We start from the raw sequence: 21,662 nt of genomic DNA, 5'->3' as shown, positions 1-21,662 counted from the left end.
GCAATGAGGCAGTAATGTCTTCTGTAGCTGCTGCTCCCAAGCACACCAGTGATAGAGCTCCAGAGTGAGGATGGATGGCAATCTCATGGCAACTTAACTGCCTCATTTTCAGGTTTGGTTGGTAAGGAGCAGCTGAGCAATGTTTGCAGGCAGACAGCACTCTCTGAGCACTGTGGAAGTGTAACAACTTTGCCGCCTGTGCCTTAATTCCTGATTCCATTTACAATGCAGCGATACCAATACATGATGGTTGTAATGAGGTTTGGGCTTCAGGGGTGGCTGGAATGCCCCTTGGTGGCCATGTAGCCCTTACCCTACTCCAGCTGTACAGTGCCCTCCTTTTCTCTTCTGCCATGCCTTGATGTAATTTTTTGATAGGAAGGGAAGCTGTCTAATGGCTCCTAGAGCAAGCCCCAGTTCCTCTAGATGCCAGCTAGTTCTCCCAGGGTACCTGTTAGCCTTAAGGGTTAATCACAGCTTCTGACCTACCCTGCAGCCATACCTATGCCTCACAGGTGTTACTAGTTAATGACTTAATTGGGCACTTGACCCCAGTCCAATACCAGGCCACCTCAGACCTTTACACTTTTATTGGGAACTCCACCTTCCCAGTCTCTGCTCCTCTTGTCTGATTGGTTCCTTTAGCTGAGGCCCATGATGCCTGGTCCAACTTCTGGATCCCAGCCTAAGTCTCGCTCTCTCAGGTTGCACCCTGCTGGAGCTTCAGGACACTGGCCCTGATTTTGCCATTCTAGGGCTGTTTCTGCCCTGCCTTAGGCAATGAGCCCACTCTGGCTCCACCTGGCCCCTCTCTCTGTCCTGGCTCGGCCCTTCCTGGGCACTGGGTCCCCTGGCCATTGTCCAACTCCTGGCCAAGCTGGGCTCCTGCCTTTGCCTCTCTCTAGGCTTTGATCTCCCCCTCAGGTCTTAGCCCCGAGTCAAGACCACTAGCAGGGCTCTAAACACGAGTGTGCCCCTAGCACTCTGCTATGAATAAAAACCCTCCAGGTGCCACTCAGCCAACCTGCCATGCATTCCACAACTCCCAAAACACTGGCTGAAACTGTAACCAGGGAGTAAGCCTTCTAGTAAACACAAACTAAACTCCCTCTGGGTCCAAACATATATTCATAGACATTATGGCTGGAAGGGACCTCAGAAGATCATCGAGTCTAGCGCCCTGCCCAAAGGGCAGGAAGTCAGCAGGGGTCATAGGATTCCAGCAAGATAGACATCCAAATGTCTCTGGAAGGCGTTCAAGGTGGGTGCCTGAACCACCTCCGGCGGCAGTTTATTCCAAAATCCGGCGGCTCAGACAGTAATGAAGTTTTTCCTGATGTCCAGCCTGAAATGGTCACGGAGGAGTCTGTGACCATTTGATCTTGTCATCCCTTGGGGTGCTCTGGTGAACAGACCTTCCCCCATATCCCGATGAGCACCCCTGATAAATTTATAGGTGGCCACCAGATCACCCCTGAGCCTGTGCTTTTCCAGGCTGAAGAGTCCCATAGCTCTCAGCCTCATGGTAAAGTCTGTTTTCCTGACCTCTTATCATGCGTGTGGCTCTTCTTTGGACTCTCTAAAGCTTCTCCATGTCCTTTTTGAATTGTGGAACCCAGAACTGGATGCAGTACTCCAGCTGCGGCCTCGCAAAGGCTGACTACAAAGGGAGAATGATGTTCTGGGATTTGCTTGAGAAGCATCTATGGATGCAGGCCAGCGTTTTGCTTGCTTTACTAGTTGCAGCATCACATTGAAGGCTCATGTTCGTCTTGTGGTCAATCATGACCCCCAAGTCCCTTTTGTCCAAAGTGCTAGCCCATGTAGCACTGCTGAGCCTATAAGCATGCTGCAAGTTTTTCCTCCCAAGGTGGAGAACCTTACATTTTTTGGTGTTAAATGCCATCAGGTTCTTATCTGCCCATTTCTTGAGCCTGTCAAGGTCAACCTGGATTGCCCTCTTGTCCTCAGGTGTGGATGCTTTACCTCAAAGTATGGTGTCATTGGCAAACTTGGCCAGTCCACTTCTGATGCCAGTGCCCACATCATTAATGAAGATGTTGAACAATTTAGGCCCAAGGACAGAGCCTTGAGGGAGCCCACTGGTCACAGGGCACCCAAAGGATTGACTTCCATCAACCACCACATAGCCAATTCCCCAGCCAGCAGATTGTGGAGAAGTCGAGGCCACAGTTGGCCAGTTTTCCCAAGAGGTGTTCATAGGATACCAGATCAAAGACTTTTTAAAAAGTCAAGATATATGATATCAATCTCTTCCCCCTTGTCCAGGTGATAGGTTACCTGGTTGTAAAAGGAAATAAGATTGGTCAAGCAACACCTACCTGCAACAAACCAGTGCTAGCTATCCCTCAGAATTTTGCCATCGGCCAGTCTGTTGAGAATGGTCTTTTGATAATCTTTTCTAGGATCTTCCCAGGGATAGAGGTCAGGCTGATGGGCCTATAGTTAGCTAGATCCACTTTCCTCTCTTTCTTGAAGATAGGCACCACAATGGTCTTCTTCCAGTCTTCAGGCACTTCACCAGAGCACCAGGAGTTCTCAAAGATCTGTGCCAGGGGCTGAGCTATGAGGCTTGCCAGCTCCTTGAATACCCTTGGGTGTAAACTGTCAGGGCTGGCTGACTTGAAGGTATCCAGCCTCTCAAGATGTTCCTTCACAAAGTCAGCATTGATGGAAGGTAAGGAATCTCCCTCACCCAGGCCTTCCTGTCCCATAATGGGCAGGGGCGTTCCTTGGGACTGGTGAAAGATGCAAAATACCTATTGAGCAAGTTGGCTTTTTCATGAGCATTGGTTGTCAGTTGTCCCATCTGTTTTAGCAGGGGTCCAATATTGCCCTTGCTTTTCCTCCAGCTCCTCACATATCTAAACAAGGAGTTTTTATTGTCCTTGATACTTGTAGCCAGTTGTAGTTCAGTTGCAGCCTTGGCTTTCCTGGTTTGGTCTCTTCAGGTCTGGACCAGAGCAGAATATTCCTCCTTGAAGGTGGATCCCATCCTCCATCATTTGTAGGCCTTCCTTTTTAGATGCAGGAGGTCCACTAGTTCCCTGCAGAACCATGGGGGCTGCTGAGCCCTTTTGCTGCCTTTCCTCCGAGATGGGATAGACTTTGCTTGTGTGTCAAGGATCGCTCCCTGGAGGAGCAACCACTCGTCTTGAGCTCCCCTCCCCTCTGACAAGCCTACGGAGCTTGTTAAAGTCAGCTTTCAGATTTGGCTGAGTGCTCTTCCCACGAGATGTCCCGGTAGTTAAACATAAACAATGGCTACCTGGATTCCCAGTACCCCAGGGAATATTCTCTTGTAGGTATCAGCACTCTGTTCACCTTCCTCAAGATAATCCCTGGTATCAGCTAGGAGATCTCTTGCCTCAGGCCAGACTGACCCTTCTGGCTCAGGATCTGAGTTTATATACCTCCCTGGCACTGCCCTCTGTTGGTCAGGTGCCTCCTGAGCTGCCACAGGTGTTTCCTGATTCAGCTTGCTGGTTCAGCTTCAGAGTGACTTACTGCTGCTCGTCTCTGCTGGGCTCTTTATCTTGCCTCCCACGCAAGGCTCTAGCCCAGGGGTGGGCAAACTGCAGCCCTGGGGGCAGACATGGCCTGCCAGGCCATTCTATCTGGCCCGCAGGGCCCCTAAAAAATTTAGAAAATCAATATTAATCTGCTCTGGGCTGCCTGTCATGTGACCCTCGATGGCTTGCCAAAACTCAATAAGCAACCCTCTGCCCAAAATAATTTTCCGCCCTTGCTCTAGCCAATGGTGCTATTGCAGTACAACTAATTCCGGGGTAAGTACTTGCATCAGGTATATCCCTGACTACCTGTTCTCTGGCAGCTCATAATGAACAGTTTTCCCTGCCTGAGGCTCTTTCTGCTGCTCCTCCACCCTTAAAGCAACACTGGCACTGCCTTCAGCTTTCTGTTAGTGGTATTGTAAGGATAAATACATTAGACTGATGAATAAGCCTTCATAAGAGAATAATATTATGGTTGTCCATATTTTAAATAAATACTAAAACCATAAAAAGCAATGTTTTCTACAATGACAATCCAATGTATAAATCAAACAGTATATTTTCAGGTCCTGTTTTTCTTGCTGTAGTCAGATCCCCTTCACTAGGCAAGATGCCTTTTGGAACTTCTCTAGTCCTCTCCTGTAGGACCATTAGGCATTCTGATACCCAATGCAGTACATACAGCAGAGTAACTGCTCTAAGAGCTGTCTGCAGCAGTGCACAGGGACTGCATCCAGTTACTCAAGCATGCAATAAAGCCTCAAACCTTCATTCTCTGCATTGTAACTACATTAGAATAATATATTTTTCTCCACATCAAAATCTGGAGACTGTGATGGAGACAGGGCACTGCATTTCAGGTTGACTAGGCAAAAGTTACATGGAAGGCGGTATTTAACAATACTGTCCTTTGTAGGCCTCTTAGGGAGGGTAACATCTTTAGACAGGGTGGATCCGGAGGGGGTGCAATGGTTGGGATGCACCCCCTTTCAGTCGATGTTACCACAGAAGCAGAAGTCAGGGACATTTTTAAATCCCCAGTTGGCAAAGAATTACCCCCCTCCCCTTCCTGCCCCTCTGAGCTCATCTTCACCTTCTCCTCACTCCCTTCCTTCTTCTGTTCACCACTGCTGCTGTCTCTGGGTGCCCCAGGGACAGAAGTGGAGCCAGGTGTAGCTCCAGAACCACTCCTTCTCACCCCAGCTGGGCTCCACTGTCAGGGTTCCTCCTCCCTGCCCGGTCCCCATACCTGGCCCTGCAACTGCGCTTTCTGGCCAACCCTAGTTCCAAGTGCAGCCCAACTGGAAAAGGGAAGGAGTGGCTTTGGATTTTCCCTCCCCTGCCCCTGGCTCAGCTAGGGACTGTGACAGTGCCAAGCAGGGAAGGTGACATGCCACTGTGCATGGGGAGGAAGGAAGAGGGAAGAAAGATTCTTACCTGATCAAGAGACTTATAAAAAGACCCTAGATGCTGTTCCTGTGATGTGCTTTGCCCACCCAGGGGCAGAACAGGGCTGGGAATAAGGAGGTACAACCATTCCTGCAAATCCTGGATCATCCCGTGCCTTATGATCAACAGTATTTCACCCCCTCTCATAAGCCGCTAGCCACATTTCCTGTTTGAGGACCTTGTCACATGTTGACTTGCAACAGCTGCATATCATATTGCAAATCACTGGAACCTAATGACCTATTAAAGTTAGTATGTCTTAGGTGATAACCCTCACCTGAAAGGGAACAACTTTACAATGCCCTAAGCTAAACTGCTTGAATGTTCATCTACTTGTTTTTTAACTGCATTTAGTAAGTGTTAAATTGAATGTGTGACACCACTTTGAGGTTCTTCTGCATTTCATTTGTACTAACCATGCTGATCTGACTTCTTCCATCTGAGCAATGATGCCCTCTAGGAGGGTGCTTCACAGGTAATGCATAGAGGTGTGAGAAATTTCGCCGGCTGTTTTGTTTTGACACTGTTTTTATTTGTTTCAAGTTCAAAACAGCAACATTGAAATGAAACAGTGAGTTTCAAAGTTCAAGCCAGGCTTGCCTGCAGGGAAAAGGAAACTAAAGTAAGGAGAGGAAGGGGGAAGAGCGGTGAAGGGGTGGGGGAAGGAGTGCTTTCATTACTGACTGTGTACCTGGCCAGTGACTGTCATCCTTTCCTGAGGTTCCTTCCAATCCCAGTGCTCTGGGGAAGGGATGGAAAAACTGCATAAAAGATAGCATTGTTTAAATTGCCCTGCTTTCTGCCTTGGTTTCAGTCAAGTGAGAGCGTACCTTAACACACACAGTGTCACCCACCCATGTCATGAGTTTTGCCTGTCAGCAGCCAGAGGTGCAGGGCCACAGAACCCAGACTCGCCCTGCACCAATCTCCTTGATAACTGGCAGGTTTCATGGCCTCAGCAGGGGCATGTTCCTTCACAAACCCCTGCAGTTTTGACCCTGCTGTGGCTTAACACATATCTGTGACATTAATTTTTTTGCTTTCAAGACTTTGCGGTGCAGTTTCCCTGAAACCCCTGCACCTATCTCCTTGAAACTTGGCAGGCTTCATGCCCTCAGAAGGGGCTACCATTCCTGCAAGTTTCATCCAAATCAGGCCAGAAATGACAAGGTTATAGGCTATTTTGAGCTTCCCCATTATAGACTATGGGTGAAACGTTGAAACAGGGTAGAAACAGCGAAACTATTTTGATAAAATGAAACAGAACAGTGGTTTTGAATTTAAATCAAATTTGAAACAAAATGCTGTTCCGTTGAAACGCAAGTCAAAATGGAACGGTGCTGTTTCGCACAGCCCTAGTAATGTGCATAGACCTGGGTGTGGGGTCACAGTCTGTTGTGGCATGATTCAGACAAGGTCCTTTTGCCTTGAGGTTGAGAAATGAAGACCATTTTGTGATAAATTGTGCTCCTTTTCTTCACCCCACTCCATATAAGTGGCATGACCCAGGGTCAGTGTATCACTACAGGGCTTGTTAAATCTGAGGACCTACAAAGTTAGGAAATGTTACCTCCATTTTACAGAAAAATCCTGATACTCACAGAAAAATTCCAATTTCAAGTTCTAATTTGGATTCTTCCTGTAAGAGCCCAAACCCAGTGAAAACTTATTATTAAACAGAAAGGAAGCAATTTCTGAGAACTCTACCACTATCCCCACCTGTGTGGGGAAAAGGTTGCTATTCATAAAGTTTACACAAAGGAAGCTTAGGGCAACAAAGGCATTATTGACGCTCACAGTCATATCATGTGTCTTCAGTTCAGGTATCTGATGATTTAGCAGGGAGGCTAGTCTGATTTTAATCACAGAAGTTTTCTTATTATTTGGACTAATGTTTTTTTTATCAGCATGCTAGACAGGATGTAATTATCTTGTCCTTTATTCACTTTACAAAACCGCAAGTGTATGGTCATTGCATGCATGCATATGCAAGACCTGCATTTTGTTTTTGGAAATGCTGGACCTAACTATTCATGTGCCTTTCTATATCCAAAAAGGTAGAAAACGAACAATCTTTGTTTCAGATGTGAATTTTAATACTGTAGAGAGAGGGTATCCCAGAATTTTTGGTGCACAACTGTCTCTAAAAAGAAGACAGGCTGTGAGAGAACAGTTCACCAGGCTCTTCTGTTCCAGCACCTTTCTGCAAAGACTACCAATCAGTGCCAGTGCTGGTGTGATTTTCTGATGTACGCACAAATATATTAAGAAATGGATTTCTATCCTGAGTTCATTGTGAACCCATAACCTTAAAATTAATGAAAAGCAACTCCTGATTTCACTGAGAAGAACAGTAATAATCTACTTCACTCCAAATTTTTTTTTAATTTCCCAAAAATATCAAGGGTTTTTTTTTTGCAAGATGAAAAGGAGGAAAATTCATAGTTAATGACATCAACTGACATTTGATTTGGCAGCCAGAATGACTTTCTTTTGTTACGGTGAGTTACTTCCCTACTGGGGTTGCAGTCATGCCAATCGCTTCTTATAAACACCTGCCTTTCTGTCTAATGATCCCACTGTAGCGTATTCTTCTGAAAAAGTGTTAATTTCCCCTTTTCAGATTAGCTCTACCCTTTCCAGAACTTTTCTCAGAGTTTTTTTTTCTTTCAAGTTTTTAAATGTTTCTTTAGCTTTTAGTGGGCACGTTTACAAATACATTAATGTGCTTTTCCTAATGTGTATTATATTTAGCACCTCCAGGCATTAATACACATACCTTTTTACACTGCAACATGCCAGAGATCTAGTGTGTCAGAGCAGCACAGTTAATAGAGTCTGCTCCACACATGAGCTGACGCACACTGCACTGTTGCGTGCAGTTGTGTAAGTGGTGAAATGTGCATCATCGTGTAGAAAATGGTTGTGATGCGCTTTGAACTAAATATGTTTTAGTTCAAAAGCATACCACAACCATTTTCTCAGTGCTGACATGCATTTTGCTGCTTATACAACTGCATGTGTAAAGTGCTTGGCACTGCAGCACAAACGTGTAGAAATGCCCTCCTATGTGAGGTACTAAATTAATGCATATTAGGCTGCGCTAATATGCAGTAGCACAAATGCATGCTTTTTGCAGTAGCCTATTTTGCTGTGCACTAGCATAATAGCACTTTTTAAAATGCCACTTTAATGTGCATTACAAATAGCATAAAATAAGCTACTGTGCATTAAAGTGCATGTGTAGACATGCCCAATGAACCATAAAAGTCAGATCTTGAAGCTCACTTAGTTTGATACTAAAAAGAAGCTGAACTAAAAATAAAAATTAACAGAACTAGTGTGCTAATCTTGCAAAGCCAATGAGCTGTGTTAGGATATCTGTAGAATATTCTAGAGAGTATAATCATCAGACCCTTGGCACATTCAGGATGGGGGGCCCTGAAAGTTTTTGGATGTGAATTTGTAACCCATCTTAAAGCCCTTGTTCTGATAAATGAGATAACAAGGTATGTGAGATGGTAGGTCCTGGTAGCTGATTCCATTTGAGGATAAATCCAACCATGTTCATGGATTAATTGATCACCATTGTCGTTACTTATACAAAAGAAGCTCTTCCATTAGAGTGACTGTGAAGAACTGTTCTACTTGAAACACCTGTCCTGTGAGTCCCATCAGTTTGGTCAAATGAATGCTTTTCATAGATTTCATAGACATTAGGGCTGGAAGGGACCTCAGAAGATCATTGAGTCCGGTCCCCTGGCCAAAGGGCAGGAAGTCAGCTGGGGTCATAGGATCCCAGCAAGATAAGCATCCAATTTGCTCTTGAAGGTGCTCAATGTAGGTACTTGAACCACCTCTGGTGGCAGGCTGCTCCAGACCTTGGGGGCTTGGACAGTAAAGAAATTCTTCCTTATGTCCAGCCTGAAACGGTCTTGTAGTACTTTATGACCATTTGACCCCGTCATACCTTGGGGCGCTCTGGTGAACAAACGTTCCCCCAGATACTGGTGGTCACCCCGATAAACTTAAAGGTGGCCATCAGATCACCCCTGAGCCTGCGCTTTTCCAGGCTAAAGAGCCCCATGGCTCTCAGCCTGTTGTTGTAAGGTCTGTTTTCCTGACCTCTGATCATGTACGTGGCTCTTCTCCGGACTTTCTCAAGCTTCTCCACATCCTTTTTGAATTGTGGAGCCCAAAACTGGATGCAGTACTCCAGCTGTGGCCTCACCAAGGCCGAGTACAATGGGAGAATGATGTCCCGGGATTTGCTTGAGAAGCATCTATGGATGCAAGCCAGCATTTTGGTTGCTTTATTAGCCACAGCATCACATTGCAGGCTCATGTTCATCTTGTGGTCAATGATGACCCCCAAGTCTGTTTCTTCCGTAGTGCTAGCCAGCGTAGCGCTGCTGAGCCTATAAGGATGCTGCAGGTTTTTCTTCCCAAGGTGGAGAACCTTGCATTTTTCAGTGTTAAACACCATCAGGTTCTCATCTGCCCATTTGCTGAGCCTGTCCAGGTCAGCCTGGATCACCCTCCTGTCTTCTGGCATGGATGCTTTGCCCCAAATTTTAGTGTCATCGGCGAACTTGGCCAGTCCACTTCTGACTCCAATGTCCACATCATTAATGAAGATGTTGAACAATATGGGTTCAAGGACAGAGCCTTGGGGAACCCCACTGGTCACAGGACACCATAATGAGTGACTTCCATCAATTACTACCCTCTGGGTCCGACCACGGAGCCAATTTCCCAGCCAGAGAATTGTGGTGGTCCCAAGGGCACAATTGGCCAGTTTCACCAAGAGGTGATCATGGGATACCAGATCAAAGGCTTTTTTGAAGTCAAGATATATGACATCAAGCTCTTCTCCCTTGTCCAGGTGATAGGTCACCTGGTCATAGAAGGAAATGAGATTGGTCAAGCAAGACCTACCCGCAACAAACCCGTGCTGGCTATCCCTTCGGATGTTGGCATCGGCCAGTCCATTAAGGATGGCCTCTTTAATAAACTTTTCTAAGATCTTCCCTGGGATAGAAGTCAGGCTGATGGGCCTATTGTTAGCCCAATCCACTTTCCTCCCTTTCTTGAAGATAGGCACCACATTGACCTTCTTCCAGTCTTTGGGCACTTTGTCCCCTTTTCAGTGAAATGTCCAGGCCTGGTGTTTAAATTTGGACTCCTGTACTCTGTCCATGCTCCTCACTCTTTAGCATATTCAGCTGCGATTGGAATTCAGACACAGCTTAGCCCTCCAGAGAACTGGTCATCCTGTTTTGAAACTAGAGAAATATTGTAACTTTATGTCCAATCTTCTTTTGTAAAAAATCATAGAGAAGCAGGGCTGGAAGAGACCTAGAGAAGTCATCTAGTCCAAACCCCTGCCTGAGGCAGGATCATATCTTTCCAAGTCATCACATACAAATCCGTAATCTAACCTTTCAGCAAAACTATAATCAACCCTGACACAACACAAGACACAACACCCTATTCTGCCACAGGTAAATCAGGGGGACCTAGGTAGCCAACTCCCTTCTCCTGCAAAGTTTGTTAAAAATTTGCTCAAGAGATCCTAGGTGGAGGGCCATGTCCCTTGCTCCAGAGGAAGACAAAACCCCACACAATCCATATGTACCATGGTTAGATTCCCATGGGGAGACCATGATGCCTCTTTTGGTCTTGAGACACTTGCCCTGCTCCAGCTCTTGGGTCTCTCCCCTTTTCCTTTCCTGCCATTCCTTGATGTACAGTTTTGATTGAAAAATAGGCTGCCTAATGGGTCCTAGGGTGAGCCCAGTCCTTGTGGCAGCTAGCAGGTCCCTCTGACCTGATGATATCTGTTGACACTGGATTTTAGGAACCCAGCCCCTATACCTTTGTTCCATCTGGGTCCCCTGGTCCTGTCTCTGCCCTGCTGTGGGTAATGAGCCTGTTTTTGGGCCAAAGCCCACTTCATGTCCTAAGGCTCTAGCCCCTGGCAGGCTCTAGCCCCTACACACCCACTGGCATTACTGGGACCTCCACCAACCCCCAATAGTCCCTAACCAAAACCACTGGATTAAACTGTAGCAAAGGGATAAGCACATGGGCTATAACATAATAGTAATCCATTCTAGGTACAAACAACAACAGTAGTTCATTGCCTTATCCTGGAGTACATTCCTCTGCAAGACACTAGCATCTTACTGGTAGTCCTCAGGCCAGCTCAGAAGTGAGCCAGGTGTCTTCCTGCAGCCTTCCAGACCTGGAGCTCTTCACTCTGCAGCTTGCTGGGCCAGACTGTCTCATCTGGCTTAGGCTTGCATGCTGCCTAAGCCTTGCCCCTTCTGGTCAGGTGGTGCTTCAGTCCTGCAGGGGTGGGCCTGAAGCCTGGAGGCCAAGCAGCTTATGACTGTTGCTCTGGCAGTCCTTTGTTGCCCAAACTAAGCTCTTCCTGGTTGCCTGTCAGCTAGGTCTTCAATAAACGGGCATAGCCTCTTGCCCCAAGATGCCTATTCCCCTGCAGTCAACTTACCCTATGCAGAGTTCTCCTGACTATCTGCAGATGTGCCCATTTTCTTTTGCTGGGCAGCATCCTGCCAAAGAAACAGGGTTTCTTTGCTGCTTTCCCCTGGTGGCTGGTCTGGATTCAGCTGCTTGGGCTCTCTGATCTTGAGTAGAGGGACAAGACCCTTCAGCCAGGAACCTCTGGGTTCATCTCAGCAGGAGCATTGGCACACCCCAGTCAAAATCCCCAGCCTTGGCTGCTGACAGTCCCAGTTCCTCTGTGCTATTCACCAACCAGGTCAGGAGAGGGTGTCTGAGTGAGCTTTTAATTTTGGGTCTTCCTTACAGCTTCATTAAGGCCCTCAAAACATGCCCTCCAGTAGGAAGGAACACTGACACATACAAGATCTGTCACTTTTGTTGGGGCAGTATGACTTTGTTTGCTTTCCTACAGATGCACCAGAAGCTCTCAAGCCAGACTTGGCATCTCTGTATATCCAAAGAACTCTTGTTAAATATTCATCATCCCCAGTGATAAGTAACCTATTTTTGATCACAAGACTTGACTTAAAGATAGAACACCAGCAGACAGGAAAGATACATACAAAGATACATATCAGTATTCTTAAAATTGCATTGGGTTGCACACAGGTGTAATCAAGAAGAGAAAAACAGTTCCTCCTAGACTGGCCCAGAGCCAGAGGTGGTAGGAATGTCCTGAATAAGTAAGTGAATGCATGGTGCAATTTGCTTCCCAGAGACTGAAATGCGACTGCAGGGGACTTGGTGACAGAGAAAATGCCTTCTAGTCATAAGTTTCCAGTGTTCTCTGTGATGAGTTTTTTAACTAAAATTCTTTGCCTGAAGTTTTAAAGAAATAACTGCTGATTTAGTTCTCATCTTCTTGATTTGTTTCTTCACTAATAAAATTAAACTCCATAATCTACCACAGACAATGGAAGGAATAGAGGGAATGCTTTGTTTAACATTAAGCTTGCTACTTGCAAGTGAAATACTGGTAACCCCAACTGATATTAGTTACTAATAAGGCTGTAACTATAATTTGTCCCTATCAATTTTTAAAATGTGGCATTTCCTTGCCAGGCCCCTTGAGATATAAGCTATTTTTCACACTTTTCAAAGAGTGATATGCTGGAATGCAATCTTAGAGGCCTCTTACTCAAAGTTTGTCATCTAACTGAAGGTTAGGTTGGAAGGATTTCCCTGAAGATTAAATTTGACCCCTTCTCTGGATAATTCTAATTCATGACATTTTGTAAAAGATGTCAGCCCTAGCTATGACAAAAATGCATCTGAAAAATAAATGTTTTGTCACCTAATTTTACCAAGTGCCACCTAATTTTACTTTTTTTTCTGGGAGAAAAAATTGCCCCCTATTTTCCTAAAAGGCTTCCCTATTAAGCTTCCATTTATTATGTATTTATCTGCTAGATTGATATGCCACCTTCCTTAAAAGAGACTTAAGGCATTTACATTTGCCTTAAGGCATTATATGAGTTGATTCAAGTAGCTATGATATTTCTGACTCAAAAATGAATAGCATGCTTTTTTTGCACAGAACATGCTCCAAAATATAATACACACCATCTTTTTGGAAAGCACAGTGAAAAAAAAATGGATGTTTCCAGAGTTGAGCCTGTATAAATCAGGGACAGAATCTAATATTCAGTTGACTCACCGCCCTTTCTTGCTTAAGCTGAAACTCTAGCTACTGTTGAAGACTGGTCTCCACAGGCAGGTTTTGGGATGGGGGGGAGGGGGAGGAAGGTGTTTGTTATAGGTAAGAAAATATGGTATCATCAGTCACATCCCCAAAGATGAGCTTGTCTTAAAGATCCTGATATTTAAAAGATGCTCATTTGGTGTATTAGTATTTTACTTCTTGTTTCTGAACCATTAAGATTCATGTTTTCAAACTTCTCTCTGAAATCATTAGGGTTAGAAACTTGTGATTTTTAAATGAAATGAGATTCTGATATAATCCCATGACTCCCAGAAGCTGGGACTTTAGAATGACAAGATTTGTGATAAAAATCACAAGAGCCAACAAAACTATAAACAAGCATTTGCTGACCAGACAGAATTAGTGCCCCTCCTCCCCCCCGCCCACCCAACTGCCATGGGTCTTCTGGGTGCAAAGCAGGCAAAAATAAGGCAGAATCGTGTTTGGGGGGTCTTCGTACACCAGTACAAATGTTCTTTTCTTTTGCACAGAACTGTTTTTAGTATTATGGGTATCCTGGGCACACTTCAGCCATTTTGGAAACAGGAGACAGTAGTGGAAATTCTTTGCCGACCTTGCCCTGTGGCTTCATATTTATAGCCAGTAATGAGAGATAGCAAACATTAATGATTTTGAAGGCAGAGATTAGAAATTCATGAAATCCCTTAAAATAATCTTCAGCGCTTGGTAGTGTGATGCCTCTGTTGATCTGTGACTGCTCAGTAAAAGACAGTGTAGTGAACCTGCTAGGAGACATTCTGCTCCTTCCCTTTCATTTTGTTCCTCCCAGCAGCTGTGAGGGCCCCTAGAGCCTGAGCAGACGACGTGGAACTGCCAGAGAACATTTAGTGGCGTAGTCAAGATAAGGCCAAGATTAAGCCATGACCTCATGCAGATCTGACATTTGCACAGCAATTCTCTGAAGGAGACAGTAAAAGGGCCTGAGAAGTTTCTGAGATGAAGATGTTTCATAGTTGTTAGGGGCTGGAAGGGATGCCTCAGATCATAGGGTCCAGCCCCCCTGCACTTGGGTAGGAAAGACTGCTGGGATCAGATGAGCATCAAGATGCTTTTTGAAGATCACCAGGGTGGGTGACTGTAACACCTCTCAGGGGAGCGTGTTCCAACCCCTTGGCGCTTGACTCATAAAGAAGTTTTTTCCTTATGTCCAGTCTGAAGCGATTTTCAATCAGTTTGTGTCCATTGTTTCTTGTAGCTTGTGCCTGCAATAGGATTATTGGATTGGAATGATGACTGTGATATGTCAGTTTTGTAAATTGGCCTTCATTTCTTTGTCAAGTACCATCTGAGCAGTGTAAAGACACAGAAAACAAAGCACATCTTCTCCTGCCATGACTCGGATTTGAACCGAGGTTGCTGTGGCCACAACACAGAGTACTAACCACTATACGATCACGGCAAGCTGTGCAGGGACTGCATAGTTGTGGCTGAGCAAAATGTCTTGACAGGGAAGGAAAGTGGAAAAAATCGGTGGTTTGATTTTTCATCCATTTTATTGGTAAGGCTGATAGATGAAGAGTGTCAACTTACTAGGGTGAAAAACTGACAGGGGACAGTGCTGTTATATGGCAGAGAGGAATGAATATTGATAGACCCTTAAAGGGTCTCTTCACCTGTGACCCAGGTGAAGAGATGGTGAAGGCTTACAGCTTGGTTATTCCAGTACTGGGAGAGTTTCAGTTTGGGTGAAAAGCTGAAATCTCTTTCTAAAAAGAGGGAAGCTTTAATTTTACCTCAACTAAGAACAAAAGTCCATTCTTAGGGTAACAGAAGAAGCATTGCACTAAGATAATTCCTTGCTCACTTAATCAAACAGGATAAAAAGTTGCCTTCTGTAAGCCAAAATGGAAATAAATAACTCCATAGATACCCACTGGAGACACCCTCTCACTCAGCAGTTGCCTGTCTGGGTCCCCATTACACCGTCTCTCAGAGGAATGCTTTCTCATAATGGCTTCCTCCAGCACTGCTGCAGTAGTTATGGAAACATGGGAACAGTCAGTGTTTCCAACCGCAGCTGTCAGGTATTTATAACACAGCTGCAAAAGTTCTTTTGTGGCTGGATCACAGGAAATAAGGTGTCAGCACAAAGCAAAATATTTTTCTACTTGAAATATTTAAAAAAAAAAATCTATCGGGTTGAAACCACAAAAAAATCATGGTCTTGTCAGTTCTGCCTGGATTTCAAATATGTCACGGTATTTCCATTCGAGTGCTTGTATAACATTCCTTCTCATCCTCAACCATCTTCCCCAGACCTGGCTTCATGAGATTTTAGGGAACTCTGAAAGATCTCCAAGTACTTCGCAAAAATCTGGGCCAGTTATAGAAACTGGCTTTCACTCTTGTAATCTGAATAATCCTTATCTGAATAATGCGAGTAGTCTCATTTAAGTCCTATTGCCTGGTTAAATGCTTTGGGACCTTTAAAGTGAGGGCCTTGTTATACCTTACACTGTCAGCCACACAAATGTTGATCTGTGTTAGTGCTAGCTCGAGTTTGGAGGAGTCACACTTCAGGTCAACAGGGGCCTGGAGGACTAAAAGGTAAGAATTTCCTTACCACCCATTCTAGGTGTCCCCCCCCCCACACCCCCACTTGGCATTTCCCTCTGCCCCCCTCCTGTTTATTTGTGGCTGCCTGCACTGTCTGTCCCAGGAGTGCAGACAGGAAAGGGCTAACCTGCCCACCCTGCTACCACCACTGCTGGGCTGCTGCTCTTTTTGAGGCTGAGCCTGCACCAAGAGCAGGCTCATCCTGGTGATGGTAGCAACAGTTGGGCAGGCTAGTTAACCCTTCCCTGCCTGCTCCCCCAGGAGAGGCACTGTGGGCAGCTACTAGTAACCAGAGAGGGAGGAACAGAGGAGTGGGTATCTGGGGTGCTGGGGAAAGCAGGGGTGGGGAGGGGAGTGGGCTTGATTTGGTCCAGCGGGGGAGGCAGGCAGGTGCAGTGATTAAGGTGTAGCCTAGAGTGGCTACACCTACATGTAACATGAGCTGGGTAACATGGATAAGAAGTAAATCTGAGCCACCTAACAAATGTTAAACTACTTTCAGTTATTAATGTGTTGACAATCCAGAGGTTAAGAGCTCCAGGAGGGCTTGTTACATGATAATTTTGGGCAACTCCTGGAGCTCTTAACTCCTGAATTGTCACCATACTAATACCTAGAACTGGTTTTAAGCACACTTTAGGCAGCTTAGAATCATAGAATCAGAAAATGAGGGATGGAAGGAACCTCAGAAGGTCTTCTAGTGAGTCCAGCCCCCTGCTCAGAGCAGGACCATCCCCAACTAGATCATTCCTGCCAGGGCTTTGTTGAGCTGGGCCTTAAAAACCTCCAACAATGGTTATTCCACCACCTCTCTAGGTAATCTGTTCCAATGCTTCACCACCCTCCTAATGAGAACATTTTTCCTAATATCCAACCTAAACTTCCCTTGCTGCAACTTCAGATCATTGCTCCTCATTCTGTTATCTTGCACTACAAAGAACAGTCTAGCTCCATCCTCTTTGGAACCACCCTTCAGGTAGTTGAAGGCTGCTATCAAATTTTAGTCTTCCCTTCTGCAGACTAAATAAGACCAGTTCCTTCAGCCTCTCCTCATAAACCAAGTGCCCCAGCCCTCTCACTACTTTCATTGCCCTCCACTGGACTCTCTCCAACTTGTCCACATTCTTTCTGTAGGGGGGGCCCCAAAACTGGGCAAAGTATACCAGATGTAGCCTCACCAGTGCAGAATAAAGGGGAATAATTACTTCCCTCGATCTGCTGGCAACACTCCTACTAATGCAGCCCAATATACTGTTAGCCTTGGCAACAAGGGCACACTGCTGACTCATATCCAGTTTATTGTCCACTGTAACACCCAGGTCTTTTTCTGCAGAGCTGCTGCTTAGTTAGTTCATTCCAGGCCTGTAGCAGTGCATGAGAGTCTTCTGTCCTAAGTACAGGACTTTGCACTTGTTCTTGTTGAAGCTCACGAGATTTCTTTTGACTCAATCTTCCAATTTGTCTAGGTCACTGAATCCTAGCCCTACCCTCCAAACCATCTACTACTCCCCCAAGTTTGGTGCCATCCGTGTACTTGCTGAGGGTGCACTCCATCCCCTCTTCCACATTGCTAATGAAGATAGTGAACAAAACCAGCCCCAGGACCAACCCCTGATGCACTCCACTTGATACTGGCTGCCAACTAGACCTTGAGCCATTGATCACTATCCTTTGAGCCTGATGATCCAGCCAGCTTGCTATCTGCCTTACAGTCCATTGATCCAACCCATATTTCCTTAAGTTACACCATTCCAGGGCAGGTTTAGCTCTGATCTGTGCTACCTATTGTGTTCCCTTAATGTGTGGCCACTGCCCACAGATGAGTCACCTAACTTGTAGTCTTCCAGCATCCTGGATGCATCCCAGGATCCCTCCCCCATCCTCCTGTTCTGTGTGGACAAAATTTGAACCCCCTGAACTCTACAGCCCAGGGGGCAGTTTTGATGCCAACCCATTCCCCCTCCCAACCTTGAGGGTGTGACCTACCCACCCTTGGGGGTGCAAACCTGTGTAAACATCCTGCAGGGCACATGCTATCTAACCAGTAGGGCTGTGCAAAGCTTTGGTTCCCGATTCAATTCAGTGGAGATTCAGCCCAATTCAGTGGCCAAATCTCTGAATCTGAATTGAATCAGGAGACCCTTGGATGTCTCTGAATTGAATCAGAACCCTCTAATCAGTTCGGAGAGATTCGGAAAGATTTGGCGATTCGGACATAGACACAGCTTTAGATGTTTTTTCTGCATACCTCAAAGTAGCAGGTGGCTCATGAATGCTGCCATACTGGGGCAGATGTAGTGTCCCACAGGAGCACAGGGGCTCCCCAGTGTACTTAGCAGCAGACCCAGAAGTGGACCAGGAGATCTTTTGGTCCACTTTTGGGTCAGCCAGGAAGTGTGCTGGACCCCTCCCCCCCTCGGTGACTGGTGCCTCCTAGGTCTGGGGGGGGGCACCCAATGTCCCCCATGGCTGATTGTTCTGCCAGGGGTGCCCAGGTGGGGGCACGGGGAGGCCCCTGCATGCTCCCCAGGAGACCTGGAAGTGGACCAGAAGTACTTCTGGAAGTACTTCTGGTCCACTTCCAGGTTTGCCACTGAGTAGGCAGGGGCCCCCCTGCACTCATGTGGGATGCCCCATCTTCCCCAGCATTGCAGTGTTCACGAACCATGCCTGGTGCCTTGAGGTATGTAGAAAAAACATTTAAAGCTGTGTCTGTGGCTGAATTGTCTATGGTTGTGTCTGTGGCCAAATCACTGATTCTCTGAATCAGCATCAAATCTTCAGATTCAGATTCGGCTGAATCAAATCGGGGACAGTGATCCAAATCAATTAATCAAATCACTGTCCCCAATTCAGGCCAAATCCAAATCTGAACTGAATACAGCCCATTTTGCACACCTCTACTAACCAGGTTGCAGGGCATGAGGTTCATGTGGGGTCTAGCAGGGGCTGGTTTGTGTCCCCATGATCTAGGGCTTCCTTCCCAGGGCAGGGGTAGTAGCTCCCCTAAAAGCACCTTCCTTCATGACCAGCATCTCCCACACCCCAATCCAAAATCCAAATTTATTAAAACATAAATAAAGGGACCTTCTTTAATTTACTTCCTCTTTCTTCCATTTTTTTTTTTACTTCTTTTTATTTTATCCTTCAATGGCTGACTCCTTTCATTTCACCACCCTTCTCCCATTTCCATTTCCTTTCCACCTCCCATTTCATTATCCACTTCTATCCCATTAACTCTCCACTTCCCAGATTCATATTTCATCTTCCCCAGCTCGCCCAACGTGTGTAAAGTTCAGGTACTTGACAGACGTTGGGCGAGCTGGATTGAAGTAGCATACAGCCTCTTCTGGACATGCATGAGGCTTGGCACAGGAACACACTGAATTTAAAATAAAGCACTATTTTGTTTTGTTTATGTCTGTAAGCACCCTCAGTGTCTAAAACTGTATTTGGTGGCCTGCCTGAAAAGAATTGTTCATTTCAGTCTGTTCCCAGTGAATACTGTTGGCAAACCAAAGCCTGTTGTTGTGAGTTAATAGTCCTGTTGGTCAACTCAGGAAAATGCCAAAGACTGACTGAATATAGAATCTGAATCACATTCCCATCTCTAGAAGTGATCTCTGAAGGACAGATCATAACCTGGAAAAGCTGAAGTGCAGTGTGCACTTTAATGTGCCCCCTAGTTTTGTCATAAGTATGCCAGCAAAAATCCTAGTGTAGAGACACTTGTATCAATAGAATTTTTAATGGATTCCCTAAACTGATATAAGTTATACCAGTATAAACTCTTTTATGCTGATATAACTGCATGTGCGAAGTTTTCCCAATTAAACTATACCAGCACAGCAATATAGTAACAAGCCTTTAGTGAACACCTACCCTTAAACCCTTATTATCCTTGCTGTATTTCTAAGGTGCAGAGAATTTCAGGTTCCAGGACTGTCCATCCTGGAAAAAATGTGCAGTAACAATTTAGAAAACACTTATAAACTATATTTTAATTATTTAAATTCAGAAATTAACCTAAACATCTGAGTCTTTAGCCCTGTTGCAATTCAATGTATGCTTTAAAATATTAAGTGTTATTAACATTTAACATTTTAAAGCATTTAACATTAAGGATATTAGTTAATCTCCTAAACTGCAATGCCTGCAGGAGTTCTTGTGGCCTGCTGGACAAAAATATACTCCTAAAAATGTGTTCACTTATGCGACTGAATGTAATACCATAGTTCCAAGGCAACACCTGTGTTCCATTCAAGAAAAATGCATGCTTAAGCAACTGCATGAATAAAACTGACACGTAGAAGGGTAATATTTTTGAATAAGTCTTTATTTGGGGATAAATGAGGTATATTGTTTAAATAAGTTCATTATGTAATAAAACTATACATTTATGTCCTGTTTTATCAGGCTGTCACATAAGTTGGGTCCTTATTTGGCTTACTATAAACAACAAGCCAAAAATACTGTCAAACATATTGTAACGTTTGGAGACCAAAAAACCAGAAAGTTGTAGCTGTTCAGAAAAGAATTCAGGGCACCCCAAAGCAATGCTTGCAATTTTCCCCCAAACTCTGACATATATAAAGCTATGATCTAACTGCATGGCAGAAGAACATCCTGGGTACTGACAGACAGATATGTGTCTCAGTGGCTCTGTTTACTTAAGAATTCTTATACCCAATACAGTTTTCTTTTTACCTCCCTGCCTCCCCACTTCCCCTGTAAACCAGACTAAAAGAAAGTTTTCCATACTGTTAGCCACAAGACTGTTCTTTTGAAATCATGCCCAGCCCTGGAAACACTGTTTTGAGTAATGTTGACTTCAAAGAAATTCACAATTATAAGTGTTTCCTGGACTGGACCTCTAGTTCTTAGCCCATATGAGCTTAGTAGGTTGTCGCTGCATGGCCGTCCCTTATTAACCATTTTTGCCTTGAACAGGGGTGTTAACCAGCATGTGGAAACTTCTGGCAAAGCATATCTACCTTAACACCAGAACGAAACTGTCTTGCACCTCTGCCTCTCCATTTATCTCTGGGTAAAGCTGGAGCGCTCTTTACAATGAGAAAAAAGAATTTAGCTCGTTCTCCGGGAAGTTTCACTTTACACCTAAACATCATCAACCTCTAAGGTACAAGCTTTTGATCACAATCATATATTAGGCTAAATAGCGGTAGAACTCTTAGGTCTAAACCTCTGTTTATTGGACAGTAGCATCTGTCTAACAATCATGTCATTTATTACGCCTTTCCTTTTTTGAACTCATTGCCCTGGGTAGTACTGCTATATTGCCATATGGAGTTTCAGTAGATTACTTATAAAAAAAAAATCTATCTCCCTAATAGGAACTATGGCAAATTGTAGAAGAGAAATATTGCCAAGACCCACACATTTCTGCTTTTTAATTGTAACAGATTGCTGTTCTCAGAATTGGTGCAGAGCCGAGGTCTCTGCAGGGTGTGGGCAGGTTTTCAGAATGAAGAGAGATACGTGAGTCTATACATTCAACAGGCCCTTCCTTAATTAGAAAGGCACAGTTTACCATAGGCTTTATTCCCAGCAGCTTGTGAGGTTAGGAAATTATGTACTTTTTCTAAATGTATCTAAGTCTGTTCCAGGTTGACCAAAGATATAAATAATTATACACATACCCATATATGCCCACATCTTTGAACACGTACGCATATGTGTGTGTCTTAATATATTATGGGATTTGTGGGGGCCACAGATGATGAAAGGGAGTTGAGAGAGGCTGGAAATGAAAAACTGGAAATGAGAAGAAATGCTGAGCAGGGACATGCAGTAGAGTGTTGTGTGATTTAGTTCCTTGCTTCCTTCCTGCTTATAATGTGTTTGGG

General features: G+C 44.9%; 1 protein-coding gene across 5 annotated transcripts in view; it reads right to left on the bottom strand.

Annotated features, from left to right (window-relative positions):
• The window catches only part of LOC149868494 (endogenous retrovirus group 3 member 1 Env polyprotein-like), a 144,703-nt gene that overhangs the window by 36,077 nt on the left and 86,964 nt on the right, over positions 1-21,662 (bottom strand). For 2 of the 5 annotated variants that reach the window (XM_090038719.1, XM_090038722.1), the window contains exon 1: positions 4,974-5,087. The exons of the other annotated variants lie outside the window; for them this stretch is intronic. The gene's annotated coding sequence lies outside the window, so the exon portion shown is untranslated. Of the gene's footprint in view, positions 1-4,973; positions 5,088-21,662 lie in introns of those variants that run through there. 5 annotated transcript variants of the gene reach the window in all.

Source organism: Crocodylus siamensis, chromosome 3, assembly GCF_052110815.1.
Source record: "Crocodylus siamensis isolate JL-2025a chromosome 3, ASM5211081v1, whole genome shotgun sequence".
NCBI lineage: Eukaryota > Metazoa > Chordata > Crocodylia > Crocodylidae > Crocodylus > Crocodylus siamensis.
The sequence above is the reverse complement of the archived record's forward strand: the minus strand, read 5'-3'. Positions and strand labels throughout refer to the sequence as shown.